The sequence below is a fragment of the Thunnus thynnus genome, chromosome 12 (genome assembly GCF_963924715.1).
Source record: "Thunnus thynnus chromosome 12, fThuThy2.1, whole genome shotgun sequence".
In the NCBI taxonomy this organism is placed as follows: domain Eukaryota; kingdom Metazoa; phylum Chordata; class Actinopteri; order Scombriformes; family Scombridae; genus Thunnus; species Thunnus thynnus.
Window position 1 is genome coordinate 32,150,531 of NC_089528.1, and position 24,567 is coordinate 32,175,097.

At 41.5% G+C, this 24,567-nt stretch overlaps 3 protein-coding genes across 3 annotated transcripts in view; all 3 read right to left on the reverse strand.

Annotated features, from left to right (window-relative positions):
• The window catches only part of LOC137194785 (tripartite motif-containing protein 16-like), a 200,704-nt gene that overhangs the window by 47,259 nt on the left and 128,878 nt on the right, over positions 1 to 24,567 (reverse strand). The window lies entirely within an intron of this gene.
• LOC137194786 (tripartite motif-containing protein 16-like) overlaps positions 1 to 24,567 on the reverse strand; it is a 192,258-nt gene that overhangs the window by 47,259 nt on the left and 120,432 nt on the right. The window lies entirely within an intron of this gene.
• lamc1 (laminin, gamma 1) overlaps positions 1 to 24,567 on the reverse strand; it is a 66,523-nt gene that overhangs the window by 40,724 nt on the left and 1,232 nt on the right. The gene's annotated exons all lie outside the window — the stretch shown is intronic.

Genomic DNA, 24,567 nt, shown 5'->3' on the forward strand with positions numbered 1-24,567 from the left:
TCCACCAGGAACAAAACATGAAAAACTCTGGTTTTATGACGTGAACGTTGGCAACATTAACGGTTTTTCACTCCATTTAAATGTTATCATATTTTCTGCAGCTTCAGTTTAAAGTCCTGTGGTGAAATCCTTCAGACAGGATCTGATCTTCAAAGAACAGACGTGTGTTTAACAGACCATCATATTATTAATTATGATGTTGAAATAAAAATAAAAGTTTTCTAGGAAACAATGTTTCTACTGGTTCAAGTGTTTTAAACAAAGAGTCATTCTGATAACATTTAAACTGATATAAAGTCCTGCTGAGCTCTAGAAATATTAACGCCAACATTTAAACACACAATATGTAATTTCAGCCGCTAGGCGTCTCAATCAAAACAATAACAACAGACGGAGTGTGATGACGGTGTGAAGCAGCAAGGGATCATGGGAGTCGTTGTCTTCGTTGTTAAATAAGCAGCTTCATCGGGATAGGATTACTCCAGTGTTCATCATTCAGGATGTTTTTACCCGCAGACGTCTCCTCCTCTCCAGAACAAACCGACCCAGAGATTAAAATCCTTAAAATACTAATTAAAGCTGTTTCACCTAAAAAAATCAATATTTCTGTGACGATGTTTGGTGACCACCGGACTTCCTGGAGGGGCTGTTAGCCGAGCTGCTGCTAACGTTTGCCCAGTTTATTTCTCTGATAACTTAAGATCCAGACGTCCAATGACTAAAATCCTTCTTCCGGCTAAAAGATATAGTTAAAAACCACCTAAATTTATCATGAAAATGTGTCTTAAAACTGAATAAAAGTCCATTTATAACAGTTTGTGTGGAACAACCACAACGCCGATGTATTATCTTGTATGTGTGTAAGTTACTCTTTGGTAGACGCCATTGTAGCGGACAAACACAGCGCCGCCGTATGCATCTGGTGCGTGTTTACTCTTTGGTAGAGGAGGTATGACGTCATCGACAGGCGACCAAATGAAACGGTCCGTTACTTTGATTAAATTACAGATTTCTCTGAGTTTGAACATTGTTGGAAACATTTGGGATAATGTAAGTACACAACTCAACAACATATATAACATAGGTCTAGTTGTTAATAATTACATATTATAGCTTTAAAGAAGAGTTCTCGTCAGTGACTTTCTGCCTCCATCATCGGGTTATTTTGTGTTGATAAGTTTATGAGATTATCAGTGAAATAAAGCTTCAGATTTTAAAACCTTCTGATGAGAAGCTGCTTTGTATCTTTAAAGTGAAGCTACTTGAAGTGAACTGAGAGACATAAAAGATGCTTCTTTCCTCCACAGTTTGCAGATTTAAGCTGCCGTTAAGACCTTCCTGAACCAAACCGCACCGCTGAGAAACAAACGCCGACGTTGTCAATTAGCCGGTGCTGCTTTAAGCGCCGCTAACCCTCCTATTGTGGAGCGTTGACCCCGGGAGACTCTCCTCGGGGGGGGGAGCGGGGGGGCAGAGTCAGGCCTGGACATGAAAAGAGCCTCCTGTCGTTCAGGGGAAGCAGCTTTTCTTTCTAAGACTGTTTGGGGAGGGACGAGGGGGGGGAGGGGGGGTGACGGAGTGACACGGTGACGGCAGGAGTGAACCGGCTGGAATGTGTTTCCGCCGGGCAGAGTGACGCCGGACGGACGGACGGACACAGAAAGAAAGAGTCCACACAGAAGAAAAGAGGGCGAGCGAGCAACACAGGCTGTTCATGTCAAAGAGAGAGAGAGAGAGAGAGAGAGAGAGAGAGAGAGAGAGAGAGAGAGAGAGAGAGAGAGAGAGAGAGAGAGAGAGAGAGAGAGAGAGAGAGAGAGAGAGAGAGAGAGAGAGAGAGAGAGAGGGGGCTGCTGGGAGTTTTTCCTGCCCAGATATGGAAACTCACATCTGACTGACCACAAACGAGGGGATTTTATTCCAGCGCTGAGGAGGAACTGAGGTTCAAACCCTGCTGAAGTGCTCTCCAGCAACAGGCCGCCCGTGACCTCTGACCTCCGAACATATACAAACACAAGAAGGACGTCCACAGTTTACTCTCCTGATCATCGTCAGACTTTACGGAAGCCGCGAAGGGCCAAAGTTTATTTTTAGAATTCTGTTTCCTGGAAATCAAAAATAAACATCTTTTCATTTCAGAATAAAAAAAAATACTCAAAGATTTCAAGAAAATGACACAAAAAATGATCAAGATGTAAATTTATCTTCACGTCGTTTTCTTGGGAGAAAATGAAATATTATTTTACATGTTTGTATTTTATTTCAGTATTTAAGACTTTTATTATCTCAAAAACATGTCACACATGGTTTTCCAAACATAATAATAATAATAATATTGTTACTGCAGGAAGGCTTTTATTGATTATCTCCAGAAAAAAATCATTTTGCTATAAAGATAACAACAAAAATCATTTCTTTCCTGAGATTTACAATAAAAGCATTAACATACTAGAATATTTACACAATATTATATCATATAATATAATATAATATCATATAAACTAGAATATTGTTACAGAAGATTTGAGATTATTATCTTTTTGTTTTCAAGACTTTTGCCACTTTTATCTTCTGTAGTTTTTACGTTTGTTTTATTTTGTTTATTGATTTATTAATATTAATATAAATGAAACATTGTAGTTTTGTGGTCTGATTGTTTATTTGTTTGGATTGTTGTTGTATCAGAAGGTGAAACTTTCTGTTGTTGATGTGATTCAGGAGGACTTTAAAGGGGAAATGAAGAGTTTAAGAGGCTGAAGAAGAACAAGCCTGTCTGGTATCTTGCGGTTCGTTCTGTCATCACAGCTGCAGAGCGGCGTTACGCCGACGTGTCGAGACGCGTCCAAACCTCAAACTGCAGAACGAGACGCCGCCGCTGCGGGTCAGCGGGTCGGACGCTTTATTAAAAGCTGAAGAAACTATTCAAAACTTTTAATCTGAACTATGAAACAAACTGGGATCATCTTCAGATCCACGTTGAGGCAGAAACATGACGGATGTGATTTGTAACGTTTCGCTCTCAGAGTAAAGAAACTAATGAGCTGCAGCAGCTGCAGGGCAGATTCACTCATCCTGCAGTCGACGCCGTTAACGAGGAATCATTCTTCACTGGAAACAGATTCGTTTTACAGCATCTGATCCTGTGATTTAAAGTCATAAATCTCAGATGGTTGCTTCTCTCTCTCTCATGCAGCCTGTTCTCTACATAAAGAGCTTCGGATCCAGATGTGCGTCGTCCTCCCACAGACACAAGACAGGCGTGGATGTTTAACGAGGAAGACGTCCTTGAGGAGGACAGATTAGGGGCGGAGGAGGAAGACACGGTCAGCTGTGTGAGAGTCCAAACACGACTCCTGAGAGGAAATAATGAGCCCTGCTGTCCGTCAGGATGTGTTCTTATATCTGAATGTAAAGATGCAGCTGCTGCCACGTACCAGACTCTGAGATCAGCTGATCACAGCTGCTTAGTTTCTCAATTAATCGATTAGTTGTTTAGTTCATAAAATGTGGATCAGTTTACTGTCATAGAGACAGAAAGTATTCACCATGATTCATGTGACGCATCGCTGTGACACAAGAGGAAACTGGGAAATGAAGAATTCAGAATATCAGGTTGTTTTATGAAGATGTTCTCTGAGTCGTTGGGAGGGACGGACTTTTGTTTTCTTGCAGCGCATTCCTGTGAATCCTCTTCCAGCCGGTGGAGCGGAGCCTCAGGGTCGGCCTGAGGGGAGGGGAGGGGGGTTACAGTTGTTGTGAGGAGGGGGGGGCGGTGAGGGGGGGGGGGACGCCCCGGCCTGCAGCGTGGTCCAATTAAATTTCCTCCCATGAGCTCATCGCATTCTTCTCCAGAGAAACGAACAATGACCGCTTTGACTTTTGAACGTGTGGGCACAGCCGAGCTGCAAGTCCTCCATCTGCTCTAAGACACACACACACACACACACACACACACACACACACACACACACACACACACACACAATCTGCAGAGCATCCACACACACACACACACACACACCACTGACTGTACAGGCAGCAGGTAGTGAGCAGGGCGAAGGTCAGAGGTCACACAGGCTTTACACTGACTGTGCGCGCACACACACACACACACACACACACACACACACACACACACACACACACACACACACACACACACACACACACACACCTCTCTGTGTTTACAGGCGTGTCAACTAGAAACTCAAACATGATTTTCATACAGATTGAAGAAACTCTCGTCAGCAGCAGACACTAAACATGAGGAATTATCCGTCGTCGGTGTTTAATAAGTGAGGTCATGTGATCTGTGAGAGTTTCATCATGTGTGAAACATTATATTTCTATATTTTTATAGTTGTACAAACTTTGTGTAAAAGAAGAAAAAACAGAAAAACACGTCAGAGTTCAGATTCAAAAGCAGAGTTCAAGTCTGTTTCACACGGATGTTACAAGCTTGACCTTTGACCCCCGTCGAAACAGCTGAATCTGACTAACCAATGAAAGCAGCTCGTCTGAAACTTCCTTTCGCCTCCGTCACACAAACGACTGACTGCAACAACATGAAACTCGACGTTCTGATCAGACAAACTGAATCATTTTAACCATAAAAGGACCAAAACAAACAAACAACAGATGAAGTTTTATTTGGTTCGTTTACTTCAGTATTTCAATCATCAATTTATTGTTTCAAGCTAAAAAAAAATGTCCACAATTCTTTGGTTTCAGCCTCTCAGATGATTCTTTATCTGATTTGTGTTTTTTGGATGATAATATAAGTGTGTTAATAAAAGATTAAAGGCCTTTTGCACCAGTTTACATCATTAACCTTTGAATATTTTTATACTATGATGTGATATTGTTTATTTATGGATTATTACAAACATGTTAGAGTGGCGACACGTCCATTCCAACATGATGCAGAGAAGTTAAAAGAAACTTAAAGAATGATCTAAATGATCTAAATGATCTAAATGTTGCTGTAAAGATTGATGATGATTATTTACATGTATGTAGTTTTAATGTTTAAAGTCTGATTTTATTGTTAGATCTTTGATAAACTGGTATTTTTGTCATTAATTTACTTGCTGTCATTTTCTATTTTTGACCTTTTGATACTTTGGTGTGATATAGATGTTGCTATAATATTTTATTTTCGATAACATTGTTGTTGTTTTTTTTTTTTGTTTGTTTGTTTGTTTTTTTGGTGTTTGCTGTTTTTTATTAAACTTTTTTTTTTACAAAGCACCAGAGCCCCATCAGACCCGGCACAGAGGCAGGAAACACAAAACACAAGAGAGGAAAATAAATTGACAAATACAAAAAACAATAAAGTTAAAAATAAATAAATGAATTAATTAAAATACATGCATAAATTGGGAGCTCCGGGGGTTCGAGTCCAACAAGGACAACATAATACATACTGCATATGACACTGTCCAGGTCTCTGAGCCCTGACCTGGTTCTCCCAGATACAGCAGCACCCAGGTGATCCAGACATGATCCGGCTCCGGTAGACCTGGTTTATCCTTCAGTGCTTCAGACGGGAGGATACTCCTCACTGGACGTTGTTGTTAAGTTAATGTTTTCTTTGCTTGCTAACCTGGATGGTGGTGACGTGGTCGCTGTGTTTACTGAAGGTGTTTCACTCAGACATCATAAACTCATAAATATTATAAACTCATAAATATTCCAACAATGACTGAAACAGAAAGAGCAGCAGATTGGATGACATCACCTCGCATCCCTACTTTAAGGGATTAATTGAATTATTAACGCTTGTTTCTATATTTGGTTCAGGCTCTGCTCATGTCTGACACCAGACCAGTAAACCCAGAGAGCACCCCCCCCCCCCCCGCCCCGCCCAGCAGGTGCTGAGGTCAGAGGTCAACAAGCAGAAATGCTCTCACTGATAAAAACTCGGAGCAGGATTTCTCTCAGAGGCGGGAATGTGAGGAATGCAGCAGAGTTTAAACTCCACACACATGAAGCTGATTCTGCTCTGATCACACACACACACACACACACACACACACACACACACACACACACACACAGGAACTGTCCTTCACTCAGAGGTCAGAGGTCACTGTCAGGGCCTCAGAGTGTTACTATCGAGCTCAGGGATGCTTCAGATTCACATAATACAAGAAAAAGTGACGTCTGTCTTGTTTCACATGTTCAAAGTTACTGTTTAAAGGATCAGTCTGTCAATTGTCTAGATTCTTCTTCTTGTCAACAAATCTCATGTTTGGCTCCAAACCAACAATGAACTGATCTACTAACCAGTATTGTGTGTGTATCAAAGCCTGATATATCTCATTCCTCTGTGTCATAGACCTCTGTTTTTGTCCAAAAGATTTTAAAGGAATTTCAAATAATTTAAAAAGACCGAGGAAATAGAATGGAGTCATTTTACAGCAGAAGTGGCCCCACCATCACCCTGATCCATCCCAAAGATAAGTTTTATTGTTTTACACAATAACAGCCCTTTAAAAACATGTCAGTGAGTCACACCGCTGCACTGGGTCACATGTTCCTTCATCATGAAGAGTTTGGTCATGTTAGTTTGTTCAGAAACGTCTCTAAAGACTAATAACAGCATCATGTTTTCAGTCTCCGGAGAGTAGTTCTGTGTACGGCAGACGCTACTGAGCATGTGCAGAAACGTGGTTCTGTTCACAGCTTCACTAGCTTGTTGTGCTACAGATCGCAACCTCTGGACTTTGTACGACATAATATGTTTCTCACAGAACTTCAGGACAAAGTCGAGAGGTTGTGATATGTAGCAACAAGCGGCTGAAATCACTGATCAGGAAAAATAAACATGATTTAGTGTTTGTGTTTCTAAATGTGTTTACTCATGACTCCTCAGATTAATCTTCAGACTTCATGTTTATCTTGTGACTCCAGGCCAGAAAAATAATCTATTTTAATAGAAAAAAAGATTTTGTTTGTCATACGAAACATTCAACTGAATATCTGCTGAGTTTTGTACAAAACAAGACATTTAAAGACGTCACCTTGGACACCTTGTGAAGACCTTCTTCCACTTTAAATGTTTAATAATAATCTAAATGTTTAATCCTGACTACAGCCTCGGATCAGACTCCACAGGATCTGACCTGGAAGTGGAAGAGGTTTGTTTCTTTCGTCACACCCTGACCTGCAGATTTATGATAAATCTGTTTGCTGCCTACTCAGAGCTCGTTCTGTTTATAAACCTGAGAGGAATTTTAATCTCTTTCTCCTGTTAAAGTGGTTCAAACTCACAAACAAATCAACTGTTGTGTAGAAAGACAGGATTTTAAATCTCTCTCCTCCTTTAGTTTTAATCTTCCTACTTTTTGATCTTTTGTGCATCACTGTATACGCAGACGACACGCAGGTGTACATACCAGTGAAGCCCGAAACTCCTACTCACGTTTCCACCTTTAGAAACTGTTTAGCAGATATAAAAGACTGGATGTCTGCAAACTTTCTGCAACTAAACTTTGACAAAACAGAAATTCTTATAATTTCTCCACTCAGCAAATATCTTCTTCTGTCAGAAAACTCGACGACGTTCGACTCAAAGCCTCAACTTCCAGATTTGCTTCTAACATCTCATGAAGCCAAAATTCATTCAATTTGAGTTTTTAAAGACACTGAACTCATCATACATGCTTTCATTTCCACACAATTAGATTACTGCAATGGCCTCTTAACTGGCATTAATCAGAAATCAGTTCACAGATGAACTGCAGCAGCCAGATTTCAGACCAAGAAAAGAGACCATTAAGATGCTACTCGTTATGTTTAAAGCGTTTCATGCTTCATTACTCTCCTATTATCAACTAGCAGGAACCTCCTCGCTGTGCCTGATGCAAGGTTGAGGATTTAACCCTTAAATACTGTTCAGGTCAAATTTGACCCATTTATACATCTGACAGCAGTAGAAACGCTTTTAACCTGAAATTTTAGACTTTTCTTAAAGTGACCCAGAATATACAAAAATAACAATATTTTTACTTTTTTATTTTTGTGCAGCTGTTAAGAGGATGTTCTTGGTTCATTATGACCTGTATTTATTTAAAAAATTCAAAAATCAAGATTAAAAACTGTTTTGTTTAACACAGGACCATCATATAGTGTGATTGTGAATAAAACACCTGCTGATTAATGACCCAAAAAACCAACATACTCCATTAACCTTGTTTAAATAAAACTTTAAAACTTTAAGTAACTAACTATGAACATTTGTACAAACAATCTCCTTCTATCACAGTCTCTGCAGTAGCAGTGGTCAGGTCTCCGTGAGCTCATTAATCCATTTAATCTTTCTATGTTTACCTTGTAAAACACTTTGTCATTGCTTATTTTGATACATGCTATACAAATAAACTTTATTATTATATTATAATGAGCTTTTTGCAGGTTTCTTATTAGTTCTGTATGTGAGTTAAGTGGGTCAGACTGTGGAGGCAGCGAGGCGTTCAGCGGTTACACATTAATGTCGGTTAATGTTTAAGTTCCTATAGGGAGGAATGCACAGAACCATAAAGGTGTGTTTGGTTTCCACACATGAACAAACCTGCAGACCTCAGTCAGCTCTGACTCTTATCAGCAGGAAACCTGAACCTGCACATTAACATACTGTACACGCCTGCCTTCTGTTTACCGTCAGGCTGCTTCAGTCTGACTGTATTTACACTCGACGTCTGAGCTGAACTCTTTCTGCAGGAAATCAGACTCACAGCTGGAGTGTAAAAAAAATTAAAAACAGATCAGAGAAGCGGTGCGATGGCGCTCAGGGGAGCTGCCGGATGCTGCCGATATCACCTTAATCTCTTCTTCTGTTTGATAAACAGAGCAGCCTCTGGCCGAGCGCTCCGATTGGACGGGAAGAGATTAAACGTGTGACGGCTCCAGATTGATAAGAGCTGCAGGTGATAACGAGTCTGCAGCCTGAGGAAAACTTCACTCCAATTCCTGCAGTGATTACATATCAACAACCCCTTAAAATACCCTCAATTAACCCTTCGTTTACCCCCAAAACACCTTCATCCAATCAAGGTGTTTGTTAGACTAAAATATTTACATGATTTACAGTTAAAAACTCCTTATTGATCTTATTACAGTCCTTTATGCAGCCCCTCGGTTCAGCCTCTGTCTGAAACAGGAACTTGTATTATTAGTTATCAAATCACCCACAAAAGCATTGGCAAGGCAACCGTAAACAAGTTACGGATTCAAACACGTCATCAGCGGAGTCTTATGATTGGTTCGCTCGCTCCGTGTGAACGGACGTAACCTTTTACGTGTTTGTCTTTGTGATGTCACTGCTTCCATTCACAACGCAGCCGCATTTTCCCTGAAACGTTAGGAGGTCTAGTCTTCTTGGTGGAACGGTGCGTGTGACCCCCCCCCCCATGCAGGAAATGTTCCTGAATATTTCAGGGATAGACTGCATGTGTGAGAGGAGGCTTCAGTGACAGATAACGGAGGAACGTCAGCTGCTGAGTCTCTCCTGAGAGAAGCCGAAGATGATTTCCATCTGGACCGAAGAGTCAGTACGAGGAAAAAAAAAAAAAAACACATTTGGTTTTTGCAAATGGAAACGACGCAGGTGTTTATTTATATGTATATAATACAGAGAGCCGGGAAGTGAGACCCGATCACAAGTGGTCACTTGAGACGCATGTGGAGACGCATTCTAACACCAGGTGTGAACTGACGCACACACTGTCCTCTGACTGTGTGTGTGTGTGTGTGTTGGGGGATTTCCAATTAAGTGTGAGTGGGGGGGTTTACAGGAAGGGAGGGAAGATGGGAGGCAATGATTGTTTTTAATGGCTGAGGAGCTGCTCTGTCCTCATTCACTCATTCATCGCTGGTTATTCATGTGAACAGACTCATTTAATGACTGATTACCTTCAATCTAACAGTTCAAACAGCAGACCAGAGGAAAGATTGTCTCCACTATTCTATCTTTAGCTCATTTTTATCTCTGCCTTGTAAAGCACTTTGTTTATTTATCATTTGGATAAGTGCTACATAAACAAACTTTATTATTATTATTATTCGCTGAAGATGAAATATTTGACAAATGTCCACCTTAAAACCAAAAATAACCACACACCAGATCCCCGTCGAGCCCCGGCTCAAAGCTGTGATCTAATCAGGAGGACGGAGGAGCGTTCACTCACGGTCTCCAAACATCCAGTCTGTTTGGAGACGATTTAACAGCAGAGACCACCAAAGAAGAAGAAGAAGCAGCCTCCCCGCCTCACCCCCCGGAGGTGTCACCACACCGGGACGTCAGGAACAAACGAACACAGCCCTCATTATCAGAGACAAAGAGTCCCCCCCCCCCCCCCCCCCCACCGCCTCACCACGACACATCTGCTGCTGCTGCATGAACACACTAACACTTCTCAACACGTCAAACACACAAACAACCTCAAGTCAGTCACATTTTTACATGAGGAGTTGAAGCAAAAGATCAATTAAGACGCATAAAAGGAACTTTTAGTTGAAATAAAACTCTGGATGTGTCATTAACCGACATCAGACGAGACGAAGCTTTGATTTCTGCTCAAAGACTTACAGAAAGGAAGCGTCTTTGAATCCAAGACAAGTTTTTCTGAAAAACACAAGTGATGATGAGGGGATTTTATTTCTGTGCTTTAAAGAGGAATTAAATCCAGTTGAAAGGAAAAGATTGAAATCTGAGCAGCAGAGATCCTGACGTTTAGTCAAACTCCCATAATATACTACATTTCCCATAATCCAGCTGGATAGTGTCCTGACACCAGCTCACTAACTGGCGGTCCGGGTCTGGATCCAGAAGCCGTCCCGTACGGACCCCCAGACCTACAGCCGAGACAGAAGGTTCTGATTTAAAACCTGACTTCTGTTTTAACTGGAGCAGCTTTTATAGTCTTTACGGTAGACGGAGAAAGTCAAGCTTTTCCTCCCTGAAGCAATTTATTTAACATTTTATTTATTTTCTCTTATTTTGAAATGCAGCCCTGTTTTATTTAGTAAATGAGATTATTATTATTATTATTATTATTATTATTACTGCATTAAACATATCAGCAGTCACACATATATGTTCAGTTCTGTTATGTTTTGAACTACAACTACGAGGCTACTTAAATATATATCACAGTTAAACATTATGATCTTCTTTTCTCTAACTGGACCTTTAGTTGAATTTAGTTGAACACTCCTGGTTTAAATGCTTTTAGTTTTTAGACAAATATAGTTGGTTTTTCTTCAGAGAATCTTCTCACAGTTACTGTTTTTATTTTTATATAAAAGAAACTGAGATTCTACCCTAAAATATGACATTCACAGAAAACCAAGACCAAGACAAGCAACAAATTCTCATATTTGGGAGCCTCAAGACAGTAAATGTTTGGCATGTTGCTTGAAAATTTATTGAAACAATTATTTGTTTATTGAGATAGTTGCTGTTTAACTTTCTGCTCTCTTCTTCTGCAACAGTTTAATGGAGCCGACTGATTTATCTCCTAATATTAACAACAGCAGCAGCGGATGGAAACAAGCATTCCCTTCATTTTCTGTTGACAATTTAACTTGTTCCTTCAGCCACAGTTTACTGGGGTCACAGAGAGGAAACTGAACTTCCTGCTTGTTCATTTTTGTAAATCTAAATAAATGTAAAAAAAAAAAAAAAAAAAGCCCAAACTTTGGGATTAAGTGTCAGTAATCAGGAACATCATGCTCTCCAAAAGAAAAAGAAAACATCTGGGAATGTGCTTCGCCTCTTAAGAGAAATAAAAACCCACATCAGTCGGGCGTCTCGCAGATGTCTCAGGTCTGTGAGACATAAACAACCTGAACAATGACGGTCTGAGACAACGAGCGCCTGAGGATGTTCAGCCACTATCTGCTGCTGTCATCTGAAACTAAAGAGCAGGAATTAAAAAAAAAAAAAGCTAAATATGCTGCTGATTGTTGGGGAGATTGTTTCTGTGTGAAGCGTTTGAAGCTTCAGAAAAGGCGTGAGGTGATCAAAGATTAAATTACATTTTTATTCTGTTTTACAAATAAAGAATAATTATCTTCAGGTATGAGCTGTGATTTATTGTGTTTTAGTGCCGCAGCTCTTCCTGCTTCACTCCACTGGTTTCAGGTTTAGTTTCAGAGTGAAAACCTGTAAATTAAATCCTGGCCGGCTGTTCACAACTGCAGCAGCAGAAAAGACGTCACAATAACAAAATGTCAACTGATTCTCAGCAGAACCTGATTAAAAAGATCCAGAGCTGCAGTCTGGAGCGTCCAGATGTGAAGACAGCTGCATGAAGGGACATCAGAGCTCACGTACGGCTCAGATAAACAACACGGAGGGTTTATTACATTAAACGAAGGGGCTGACAGTTGAAACAGAAAATGTGGGGAGGGTGATATAACGGGCGGGGGGTGAAATGTTCTTTAAAAAGGTCTGATATAAACGACATCCAGCCCCACTAATGTCAGCAAACAACTATTTGCTATGTAAAGATACAGTTGAGTAATGGCGTCCTGAGCAGAGAATGAAGTCACACTCCCTCCGTGTGTGTTGTAATATGATCCTCTCTGTCCTTTGTTTGGATAGCCGGTCCGGCCACTAGGGATGTGAGCGTGCATGTGAGCGTGCATGTGAGCGTGCATGTGAGCGTATGTACGTCCCTCCATGTCCTCCGGCGTCCATTTTCAACTAACTTTCTCATATTACAGCTAAACAGTTCACTAAGGCCATATTCAGACCAAACCAGGTGGTGTGGTGAAAACGCCAGTCCTCTCATTCATTTAATGAGCTGAGCATTTTTAGCTGTTTTGGCCGCTGCGGCGCCGCACCGGACCGTGGCCGGAAAGTTGAGCAACTTTTGAAGAAATGCAACCCGACGTCACTGCCGCTGAAGGCTGCGGTGGCCAATCACAGCTGGAGATCAGACTGATCAGAGTAGTAAACTCTGCCATGAAGGAGGATGATAACATTAAAAATAAAGTCAGACTTTGCTGTCGGCTTCTCGACTCATTTTAAAAACGACGAGAGCAAATGAGAGCGAGAGAGCAGCTGTGGTCGAGCGAGCTAGAGAGTGAATGAAGAGAGGGAGCGCTGGTAGCGAGAAAGCCGGTGAATCAGATCAATAAATGTTATTTTCTGATTGTTTCACAGCGGTTACGTTCTAGAGCACAAATAAACACGCTCACACACCCCCAGCACACCTCCGCTCCACCCTGCAGCTGAACGCTGCACCGCCTGATGTGGTCTGAATACGGCCTGAGAAACATCTTGATCCATTGATTTGATCGGTTCTGTCTAGTTTGATCTGAGTGTCAGTTCAAGGCCGCCAACTTTATTGAATAAACGTTGTGAACATTTGTGTTGGTCTGACATTTATCATGTCATATATTTCACCTTTAACATGTTCACCCTTCATGTTTTCTCCCTGTGGTTCAGTATTGAAATGTGTTTATACTCTGCAACATAAGAAGAAGAAGAAGAAGAAGAAGAAGAAGAAGAAGAAGAAGAAGAAGAAGAAGAAGACAGCGAGTGTGAAAGCTGGAGGTCTGCTGATCCAGCGTCTTCATCACCTGTGCAATTACCAAACTCAGGTGGAAAAGATGAAAAAAAAAAGTCCTGACGATCACGTTTCAAGCAGCGCATAAATCAGCCCGTAAGTCTGCTCTCTCACCATAATTACCTGTTTACCCTCACTCAGCTTTGAAACGCAGTCACTTTTTACTCCGCTCTTCCTCCACCGGCGCTCCTCCTCCTCCTCCCAGAGAGCAGAGCTAAAATTACCCTGCATGCATCTGCTTGCCCCTGTAATGCATCCCTGCTCGTTCACAGACGTCTGTAATAATAGAAAACCCCCCTGCTCTCCTCTCTCTGCTCTCCCTGGGGCGTTGAATCATTTCCTGGGTAAAGCAAATCACAGAGTCTCAGCAGCCCCCCCTGAACCCCCCCCCACCCCCACACCGCTTCCACACACTTCAGTTCAGTTTCCTACGAGGTCAGGAGCTGCTCTTCTCTCCGAGCCCCGTCCAGCTAAATTCCCACAGTGGGTTTTTTTTTTTCTTCCCACAGGAGAGGAAACGCTTCGTTATGTCAGTTTACACCGAGGTCAGAGGTCAAAGGTCTCTACAGTAAATCAGCTGCGTCAGAACTGAAGTTACACTGACTGACTGACTGCAGAGTCCGTCGGCTACAGAAGGAGCTGAAACCAACAGTCGATTAATCAACCGACAGCAAACCAATCAGCAACTATTGGATGAGTTTTTACTGACTGTGACTCACTTCCTGTCTCCTCTCTGCTGCCGACTCCCTCACAGACCTGCAACACTTCATCCACTGATCAACAGAACATGAATCAGCAACTATTTTGATAATAAATAATTGTTTTAGTTATTTCTTAAAGCAAAAATCTTTGCAGGTTGCAGCTTCAAGCAGGATTTAATGCTGATCAGACCAACAAAAAAGACTAAATTAACTCATGAAATATGAGGATTTTAACTGTCATATAAGATAATGAACTGAATAACTTGTGTTTTGGTGTTTCAGGAGGATTTTAAAGGGGCGACATGAATAATTTACTTTAAAAGTTCCTAGAAGCTGAAAAATGTCAGCAAACCTAAAGATTAACCGGCCGCATCCACAGACGTGATACAAATCATCCAAACATCTGAGCGCTGAGATTATCAGACAGATCAGATATGTTTCATAATAACAGCGTGTACTTCACATTCCTGCTGATGATTTTATAACAGTTACTGCTTTATAATCCACAGATAATCAAACACAGTCAACATCTGCTCTCCTTTATTTTGTTGTTAAAGTTCATTAAAAAGTCACATGTTGATGCAAACAGGAGCTTTTGACGGCTCCTCTTGGTGGTGCATTTAATGACACGTAGTAAATATTGCAATCCAAGTGGTTTTAATTTAATTCACTTCATATCAAAACCACTTTCCAACAACAATATCCGCAATTTTTTATCCGCAGCTGATTGGACGACTGAAGAGAGGAAACAGTATCTGTTCATGTATCAAGACAAGTTTGTCTTTATTGGCACAAACTAATGTTACTAATGAACGGATCATCCAATCAGAAGGAAACAGGAGGCTGATTTATGGAAAATAATTTCAATTAGATATTTTCCTCTAATCATCAAGAGTAAAAGCGTCCAGGTTGCAGTTTTTCATCGTGCTCTTGAACGCAGCGTTTCCAGGAGATGTGACCGTCGGAGGCTCCATACAGGGAGCGTCTTTGTAAAAACAGGTCACGTGATTTTTAGTTATTTCAACAGCCGACTCTCAAAGCTCTCAACATGTTGGAGAGCCCTCGAACGCACCGCCGACCGCTTTCAACTCCATCACTGAGAAAAAGCAGCCGACTGGTTCTGTGAATTCATTAAATTTAAGATTCGACACCAAAAGAGAAGAAACTCAGTGAGTTTTAACATTTTAAACTGTTTGACGTCCCTTTTTCTTCTGCTTGAACTCAAACTTCTCCTTCAAAGAAAGCGAAGTGAACACAAGACTCTGAAACCTGATAACAGAAGAGACATCTTCCCCCATTTAAGCCCACCGCCTCCTCGCAGCAGATGGTATCAAGCAGCCACTGAGTTCAAATTGTTTAGTCTGAGCCGACATGAGCCGACTCATTCACATTTTTTTATCTCAAAAACCAGGAAAAAAAGGACAGAAAACTGGAGCCGAATCAGACTGAAGCTTCACAGAACCTCCAGTTTCAGCCCAACTTCCTGCTGGTGCTTTCAAGGACCAAACGAGACACTTCATGACATTAACTGGAGCTTCTAGGAAACAGTGATGAGCATTTTGAACTCTTTTCCTGATGTCATTTACAATAAACTGTTATTTAAGACAATAATCTGCAGATTAATTGATAATTATTAGTCGTTAGTTGCAGAACTAGTCGATGTAAAAGTATCTGAAGCTTTTTAAAGATAAAAGGTGAGAAATGAGCTTCATATGTTTTGTGTTTTCTTCTGAAGGATTAAAACACTGTTGAACCCTGCAGACGATGCAGTCGTTCACATTCAGCTGAGGAGAAGCTTTGTGCTGCTTTCACTGCCTCCAGCCAGGTGAAAATCTGCAGCTCCTATAAACTCTCATCAGTGTTTATCCGGTGGGAAAGTATCAGTGTTCAGAGGCGCAGAGATGAAGCTGTAATTACAGTCATGAACGACACGAGCAGTTACAACTTCCTGTGACTTCATCGTGTCATCTCGCCGTGAAGGTTTGATCCAGATGTCGGCAGGAATATAATCCGACTTTTAATAACAACTCTGTTCCACACAAAGTTCAGCAGCCGAAGTTTTTATGTTGACAAAAGAAAAACCGACGAGCTGAAACACGACTAAACTCAGCAAAAAAAAAAAAAAAGTCCAAATATATAAACTGCAGATTAAAAAGTCAACAGACTGTTTATTCACTCACTGATTCATGCAGCAAACAGTTTACAGAGCAGCAGGAAAACAGTTTCATCCTGTTTTTATTCACGTAACCAAACCAGACTGCTGAGAAACTGCATCCTGGCATCAAAATGTGCAAAAAAACAAAACAACAGAGAAACAAACTGCAGCAGCTTGTTTAAACCTGAGAACAACAACTGCAGCAAGAAAACACTGGAAAGTTTCACCATGATGTCAGATTTCCTTCATTTCTTTGACTCATTAATCCCTGAAATTACCCACAATGCTCAGAGAAAACAACAGAAAACAACGAGCTGCCGCAGGAACTGTTGGTGAACAAGTGACAAAAATCCACCAAGATGGCCGCCGCAGCCTCGGGGGGGGGGGGGGGGGGGGGCGTGACAGGACTCGTGTTGTCACTGAACCGCAACGTGTGACGGTCCAGCGGTGACCCTGAACGCACCACAGGCCTTTTAATTAACACACACACACAGAAAACAAGAATGAAGAGTTTTTGTTCTTCAAAGCTGCAGGTTGAACATCAGGAGGTGATTCCTCAGAGAAGAAGAGAACGCCGGCGGGTAAATAAAGACCCGTCAGCAAGATATTCAGATATGATCCTCCACAGCTTCAGAGAATAAACTTCTCCAGAAGATAAAAAGCAACCACAAAGACACACATGATGGTTTTACGTATAAACAGCGAGCTGATCCAGAGAGACTTCGCAACATCTCCCGAAATCTTGTTCCACAGCTCGAGAAAGCAAACATCTTTCCTCAGTGACGCCCAAAAACCCTCCAAACATAAAGACACAGAGACTGTTTAGTTCCTGAAGAAAGATCTGCAGAGATCTTCCTCTAAAGGGTCCAGAAAACACAAGACTGACCTCCAACTACCCACAATGCTCATCATCAGTTTATCTGTTAAACTTCTTGTTTTGTTCGACCGACAGTCTGAAAGTCAAAGATATTCAACTTAAAATGATATAAAACAGAGAAGAAGCAGCGACTGATGGAGAAACTTGTGGTGTGAAATGTTTGAGGCTGATCACTTTTCTGCTAATCAATCGATTAATAGATTAATCATGTGTAGAGTAAAACCAGCAGGGCTGCAAATAAAAGTTATTTTATTAACGTCTTGATGGATCAATCAGTTGTTTGGTCTATAAAATATCAGAAAATGATGAAAAATGTCCCAAAGTCCTCAAATGTCTCGTTATTAAGTTTACTGTCATAAATCAATGATCAGGATCGTTGCTGATTCATTTCCTGCTGATTGATAAACCGTCGCAGCTCTAAAATCCATTAAAGACGGTTTTTAAGCTTCGTTAAACAAGCAAGAAAACCAGAAAAGTTCCAGGTTTGTGTGTGAACGAGGACTGAAGGGATGTAAAGAAACAAAGAAGGGTTTAAAATGTCCAGACAGCAGAGTGACCACACAGAAAGACGAACCTCCTCCTCCTCCTCCTCCTCCTCCTCCTCCTCCTCCTCCTCCTCCTCCTCCTCCTCCTCCTCCTCCTCCTCCTCCTCCACGTAAAGAAAGAGAAGACAAAGAGGTTTGTGAGGTCGGAGGAGCTGCCTCTGATCTGCTGATAGGACCCTCGTCCTCCTCCTCCTCCTCCTCCTCCTCCTCGTCTTTGATGGGGGGAGGGAAGGATTCAAGTCTGGAGAAAAGTCGGAATTCCTGAGATGACTTTCAGGATTCTGGTTCAGACGCTGAAGAGGAGGAAGAGTTCGATTTCTAAAAGGATTTGAAGTCTGTTTGGGAGGCGGCAGACGGTGACTCAGTGCTTCATATTCAGACAGAGTGAGACATCGCCTCGCAGCCGCCGCTACTGAGCACATGCAGAACTTATATCATTAATAAAACATCCTGCTGCATAAAGATTGATTCGACTCGTTCTCAGCGGTGGAAAGTAACGACACAGTTTGTATCTCTCAGCTGCTCACAGCAGACGTCTTATCTGACGGCAGACGTGTCACCTTGACCCGCAGCCGGAGACGCCGGGCGGCTTCGCCACTTACCGCTGAGCTCTGTGAGCTCCAAGGTTACACAGATATCTGAAGGGGCCCTAAACGCCTCATGTTTGACCTGCAGCTCAGTCATCTGCCCGCCGTCTCTGACCTCCATCTTTGTTTAAAGGAAAACACACAGGAATGTAAAAGACACTCAGTTTATCCCCTAAATGTCTGTAAATGTACCATTAAATATGAATATTATTCACTTTGTTCATTTTTAGTTTTAAGGGATTTTGAACAATTACACCTTCCTTTATAACAAAAACACATTAATTAAGCCAAAAGTTCTTTATTTTAAAAATCCTAAAAATGACCTGAAGTAATATTTCCTACATTTCAAAAGGTTTTTTCACCTAAAAAGAGTAAATTTAAGGATTAATTAAGACATTATTTTCTCAGTTTAAGGAATATTTTATTTGAATTTGAACCTGAAATGAATCCTTAATCTACCCCTGAATACATAACAACAGGAACACTTTCATTTTTACCTTAAAAAGACCTTAATTGGTCAATTAAGGTGGAACTTCAAGGGTTAATTAATGGATTGTAATATATTAAAGGGTTTTTATCAGTTTCAAGGTTTTTAAGGAATAAAAATCCCTTAAAAACACTAAAAATGTTCCCTATGAGGTAAAAGTTGAGATCATTGGCCAGACAAGAGTTAAAAGGGATTATTGAAGTTCCTTCTGTCCTTTCTTTAACTTTGAGGCTGTTTAATAATTACAGAGAGTTGTTGAAATGTGAGGTTACTTTAAGTCGAGCTGGCTGAGCGTCACGTGAACGCCTCCATGTGAAAACAGCTGGACTGTCTGGGGGGGGGGGGGGGGGGGTTAACTCGCTTCAATACCTGAGTCGCTCTTTGAAGTCTGCAGCGAACATGGAGGCAAAACATCCCCGAGTTCTTCAAAAGACAAGAAGAAATCTGTGTTTGCAGTAAAGCAAAGCCGGCAGCAGGTCAGACAGGTTCATTCTGACTCTCAAACACCTGATTTACACCAGAAACAAACTCTTCAACCTCTAAAAGAAACGTGTGTTTCAAACCTTAGTGGAGGTTCCAGAGACACCGAACACGTCAGGCTGAATGTTTGGGTCCGACGTGAAGCATGACGTCCAGAGTAAAGAGTATTTTTTTAAGGGGAATATTTGAGGTTAAAGGGATTTCGGTGTGAAGCTGCTTCTTTCATCAGCTGCAATAAGCCATCGCTGATTTCCACAGCCGATGGTCCAGCTGTGCAGCTCTCGTAATCTCTCAACATCCCAGTTTCCCACGCTGAGCTCATTCCTGGGACACATAAGAATGACATCCCCTCCTCATCCCCCCCCCCCCCACACACACATACACACACACACACACACACACACACACACACACACACACACACATACTCTCAGATTGGTATAATTTGCAACAGCTGGTCACTCCGGAGGAAGAAAAAAGAAACCTGACTGGTCCTTTTTTTTTTTTTTTAACGGTGGGTTGGGAAAGCCTGCGAGGAAGATGACGAGCTTTCCCACAGTGCATTGCTGTCTGAGGGACAGACAAACGTCTTCCTGTCTGCCTGGAAGAACACGGCGAGCTGACAGATGTGAATCATCTCACACAAGAAACACACGTTTGGACGGAGCTACAGCAGCACCGACTTTACAAAGTCATTAACAAAAGTGTGTAGAAACAAAAAAATGAACAAAGAACTCAATAATATATAAAAATATTAGAGCTGCAACAATTAATCAATCAACAGAAAACTAATTGCCAACTATTTTTACAATCAAATAATTGTTAGTTTCTTAGTTGTTTTATTTTCTTTAAACTAGCAGTTAAGAGTTTTACAACATCCTCATTCTTCCAGTTTTTATTGAAATGTAACCAGTTCAAGTCCAGTGAAAAACCTCTAATGGTACAAAGGTCGATGCAGTAAAGGATCCGACAGGTGTCCCAACCCTAACCAATCACCTCCAACTTCCTGTCTGGAGGAACCAGACGGCTGCTGATCATCCAGCTGAGAGACGACGCAGCACATTCAACTTCTGCAACCGTCTTTCTATCATATCATATATCATATTATATCTACAACAGGTTGATAACTGTGACGACTTCTTTCTTTGAGACATTAAACTACAAACTGGAGACTGAGGAAACTTTTGACTGGTAGTTTTTACAAGATCACAGCAGTGAAACATTTCAAGTTGATTCCAGAAGTTTGATGTAAATGTGATGTGCTGTCGTTTGTTAGTTTTTTGTTCTTTGTGGGTTTTTTTGCTTTGTACTGTTTGTTGTTTGTATGTTTTGATCATAATGGACAACAGATGCAAATTAGCTTCAAGCTAACTCTGATGCATCATGTATGTTTAATGCTGCACACTGTCAATAAATCAAAGATATATAAAAACAAAACTACAAACTGAAAACTGAACAACAAACTGCACCGAATCAACCATCAAACATCTGCAAATATCCAGTTAATTACTAATAAATGTAGAAAGAAAGATTTCAGCTGCTGGTTGACTGCAGAGGAGGTCTCCCCCCCCACCCCCCCCCCCACCCTCTCTCTCTCTCTCTCTCTCTGCCTCCCCCTCTCTCTCTCTCTCTCTCTCCCCCCCCCCCCCCCCCCTCTCTCTCATGTTGCCCTCGGCCTCGACTCTGCAGACTCTGAGCTGCAGAGTCGAGTCGGGACACGTCTCCTTCCTGCCGCAGCCGCAACATCAAAGAGTCCAAACACACAAATACTGAAATACTGCAAACATACAATATTTCCTGAGATTAAAAACGCCGACAAACAACCTGAACTGAATCCTTCAGCTCTCATCTCTCTTTTAAAGGTGTCTCATATTTACCATCAGATTCAAGCAATTAACAGGAAGTCACACCAAACGCCACAGAAAACTCCACCAATTAAGAGTTTTCTCTGGTTTGCTCTCATCACATGACGTCACATGACGTCACATGACATCACATGACCAAACCTCACATCTTCTCTGAATTGTTCAGCAGAAGAAGTTCAGCAGGTCTCTGAGGTTTATTCTGATGTGAAGCTGCTTTATTAAGAAAACTGAATAAAGAGTTGATTAAATATATAATGTTGTGTTCGTCCAGAGAGCAAGAAAAACCTTAAATTACAAGTTATTTCAGGATGTTAGCGGCTCGAACGCTCAACAGCTACATTCATCATCTCACAGGTTCAACATGAACTGAACATCTAACCGAACCCTCTGTGGTCCACATGAACATCATGACACAATCAATCAATCAATCAATCAATCAGTCAATCAATCATCTCTGCCCTGATAGCAACGGTAAGAACGGTACTTGTACTTTACTTGAGTATTTCCATGTGATGCTACTTTCTACATTTCAGAGGGAAATATTGTACTTTCTACTCCACTACATTTATTTGACAGCTTTAGTTACTTTTCAGATGAAGATTTGACACAATGGATAATATAACAAGCTTTTAAAATACAACACATTGTTAAAGATGAAACCAGTGGTTTCCAACCTTTTTGTCTTTTGACGTCTTACAAAAAGCAGTGTGTAGTCGGGGTCACATTTCACATGTCTATGAGTTGTTAACAGCTCCACCAAATAGTGATTTTTCCCTCTAAACTTCTCACATGCTTTCATTTCAATAAAAGTTCAAATGATCCAATATTTCAGCAAAAATCAAAGATTAGAGAAAAAGTCCAAAAACTGAAAACAGATTTGTGTATCAGAACTTTGTTTTTTCTTCTTTCTTCTCCCATTAATCATCTCACCACCCCTCAGATTTATCTGCTGACCCTTTGGAGGGGCCCAACCCCTAGATTGGGAACCACTGGACTAAACTAGCTAACTGTATATAAAGTAGTGTAAACTAGCTCCACCTCCAGCAGCTACAACAGTAACATGCTGCTCTAACACTGATGCTTCACTATTAATAATCTAATGATGTCATATATAATAATATATCAGTCTATATGCAGGACTTTTACTTTAACGCAGTATTTGTACATTGTTTTGTTGGTACTTTTACTGCAGTAATCTTCAGGAAGAAGAAGCAGAGACTGAACATCACAAAGGTCACAGATTTAAAGACTGAAGCTTGTTTTAATCATTATCTAGTTTCAGTTTACTGCGGATCTCTGCTGAAGATCCTTTCTGTTTAACATCTGTTAACCAAATAAGAACTAAATATTTAGAGTCTAATAAACTAAAGTCAGATCTCAACCGGGAGAAAACTCAACAAACAGTAGCAGAAGGAAATCACAACAAATGAAATAAAACCCTCAAACTCTCTGCTGGATGTTTCTCTATAAACTTCCTGTGTGAGATTATAATAAGGTCACTTCCTGTGTGACAGACTTTCCCACAGGTGACCAAACCGGCCGCGACACCGGCTGATGTGACATCACGAGGACAAACAGGAGACTCAGCTGGTGGCGATCAGACGCTCACTTCCTGTTTCAGCCTCGGACAACAGCTGCTTTTCTTTTTTTAAAAAAAAAAATTAGAGCATCAGAGCAGCTTAAATCAGAGCACCCCCCCCCCCCCCCCCCCCCCCGATCACACGTGTGAGGTGATCTGCAGCAGAACAAAAAGCCGCAGCTCTAATGATAAAGAGGACGACAATGAAACAACGCAGCAGCCCCGCAGCAGAGAGAGAAGGCAGCGTGTAATTAAACGCATTTCCATTTGAAAATGAGGCGTTGAGTCGGCCGCAGCTCTTAATCAAAGTTCACCACCTGAGGCTACAGAGACGAGCAGCTCAGCTCCAACCAGCAGCATGACTGAACCACTCAGGAATGTCAAGCACTGTTAAAAACAGTAGTGCTGCTGGGAGGGCAGAGGCACACCGCCTTCAGAAATAGACAGGTATTTATAAGCTCCAGGAAAACTAAGACGAGAGCAAACAGAGCAGCGACCGCGGCCGCAGGAGGAGAGCTGCAAATAACAACAGATTGATCTGATTATCAGCATCTTTCAATTAACTGATTGATTGATTTCTGATGTCTTCAAATGTCCGAAACACAAACTAATCAATTCATCAATTATCAGACTTGTAGACTCATTTTCAGTCAATCTGCTAATCAATTAATCTGACTGATTAGGATTGAATGACCTGCAGCAGTAATTAACTCAACTCCCACTTACTCGAGTTTAAGCCACATCTCATGGCCTTCATCAGCCAGATAGAGTTTGGACTTCAGTCACATGATGACAACTTTTTTTTTTTTTTTAACCTGTAAAAGTTTTCGAGAGACGACTGATCTGTTTCCATGCCAACCGAGCCAACTGTGAGGATGACCGAGAGATGTGATTGAAAGCTCCGGAGAGGACCAAAAACCAACTCACAGATTTCACCTTTTATTTACTTCTTCAATTAAAATACTTGTTGACATCAGTTTCAACTGATTTTAAACTAAAAGTAACTGAATTATCCTTAAATCTGTGTTTAACCTCCTCATGTCAAAAAGGTCAAGAATGAACGTTCATGCTCTACTTCTTCTCTGCAAACCTTCACCTGCACCGACCCGACAGCTTCTTCTGTTCTTTATACTGACAAACTGCTTCCTGGAGACACACCGAGACCAGCTGTCCTTTAGAGGGACGCCTCGGTCCTGTCTGAGTCCCCCCAGCCCTCCCACCCCCGTCCCCCCGTCCCCCCATCCCCGGACAACTGAATCCACAGTCGGGGTGATGCGTTTACAGAGCGACAGGACACCAGGCTGCTAACTTCACACCTCCGGCTGTTTGACAAGAGAAAAGCAGAGCTGCTGGAGGAGTTTGTCAAACAAACACTGGAAATCACAAAGTGGATGTGATGGAGGTGAACTGTTGGAGAGGCTACCCCCCCCCCCCCCCCCCATCACACACACACACACACACACACACACACACACTTCACCCCCAACAATGAAAACTATGTCCAATATTGCTGGGAGCAAACCCCCCCCCCCCCCCCTCTCATTCCCCAAGATTTCCAGGTTACATCACACATTTCCAGCTCAAGCTTATAAAATGATGGTTAATCTGATAAGTAGAAACATTTCTCTTTCAGCTTGTTTTAGTTCATTTCAGTTTGTTTCATCATGTGAGGAAAACAGTGCAGCATAACACCGTCTAGCTGAGAGTTAAGCAA